The 1,528-nt window shown below is 37.0% G+C and overlaps 1 protein-coding gene across 4 annotated transcripts in view; it reads right to left on the reverse strand.

Annotated features, from left to right (window-relative positions):
- Nucleotides 1–451: 451 nt before the first annotated feature.
- The window catches only part of si:ch211-165d12.4, a 9,874-nt gene continuing 8,797 nt past the window's right edge, over nt 452–1,528 (reverse strand). For 3 of the 4 annotated variants that reach the window (XM_068215461.2, XM_073934826.1, NM_001122613.1), the window contains 1 exon segment: nt 452–1,528. This exon segment is cut by the window's right edge and continues 459 nt beyond it. The gene's annotated coding sequence lies outside the window, so the exon portion shown is untranslated. 4 annotated transcript variants of the gene reach the window in all.

Below are 1,528 nucleotides of genomic sequence, written 5' to 3' on the forward strand. Positions count from 1 at the left end.
ATTGAGTCTAAATCTGCATGCCTTTATTACTGTAGAGATGAGTTGCATACTTCAGGTAGTGATATTGAGAATTTTACTATGAGAGCGTTAGTCATTTAACCCCAAACACAATAATATTGCTATCAAAACCTTGTTGAGTTTATTAAAGGTTGTCCAATCAAACCTTGACTCAGTCATGTACTCCTAGAACTGAAGCTTTGTCTAACGTTCACATGGTGATAAATCTACACAAGCTGGTCCACATGTAATGAATGTGGGGCTTTCAACACAAGCACCTCAATGGGGTGGGGGGGGGGGGTTATGTGTATAAAGTGTATAAAACTTTTTTGTGGTTATGGGTTTTAGTAAACAACTAAGAAAGACTAAAACTCATTTGGTTCCCTAGTCTGTCAAAACCAAAACCTTTTGCTGGTTGTGTTTCTAGTCACAAGAACACATTACAGAAAACAACTTACTTTAAAAAAATATTTTTATTTACAGATTTTTTTTTATTAATGACATTCTTCTGATGGGAACAACATGCCATTTTGATGTACAACCTAGACAACAAGTCCTTTATGTAAAGAAATAACATATATACAAAGAGAAACTGATTTGGCAAAGACTCTTAAGCTGATATTTTCTCTCATGTGTCTTCTGACTTCTGGTAACTCCCCAATGTAGTTATAACACTTGAAGTTTCGATCTTTATGTTTTGGTGGGCTAAAGTTAAATGAAAATTGGTGAGCTTCTCTTCAGGAGATGCAGTCTTGCTCATAAGTGGTCTTGACTATACTATGCCACAGGAAGACGTCTGCATATTCATCTCTGAGAAGCAGAATGTGCAAAAGGACAGCCAAAGCAGACTATAGACCGCAAGTCACAGAAAAAGCACAGACTGAAACTAAGGGACATTTACACATCCTGTTTTTCTATTGTCTTGTTATTTTTGTTCCTGTAAATTAGCAGTGCAATGTACACTGGTGAAACTATACATTCAGGTTTTCAAACAACTTACACCTCATAAAAACAGAATAAAAACTCATATGTTAATATATCTTAATGCACTCTGTGATATTTACAATAGACAGAAGAGGATAGAAGGGATTTCTCTAAATTTGTAAAATGAAATATCAACAGAGGGGTTTACGCAATGGTGCAGTGGGTAGCGCTGAAGGTCACTGGTTCAAGCCTCGGCTGGGTCAGTTGGCATTTCTGTGTGAAGTTTGCATGTTCTTCCCATGTTTGGATGGGTTTACTCCGGGTGCTCCGGTTTCAAAGACATGCGCTATAGGTGAATTGAATAAGCTAAATTATCTGTAGTGTGTGTGAGAGAAAATGAGAGTGAACGGGTGTTTCCCAGTTATGGGTTACAGCAAGAAGAGTATCTGCTGCGTAAACATATGCTGGATAAGTTGGCAGTTCATTCCGCTGTGGCAAGCCCAGATTAATAAAAGGACTAAGCCGAAAAGTAAATGAATGAACAGAGATAGATTAAACAACTCAAATCAGACAGTACTTACTAACAGTACAAAAGTAAATGTTATTT

Source organism: Danio rerio, chromosome 3, assembly GCF_049306965.1.
Source record: "Danio rerio strain Tuebingen ecotype United States chromosome 3, GRCz12tu, whole genome shotgun sequence".
Lineage (NCBI taxonomy): Eukaryota > Metazoa > Chordata > Actinopteri > Cypriniformes > Danionidae > Danio > Danio rerio.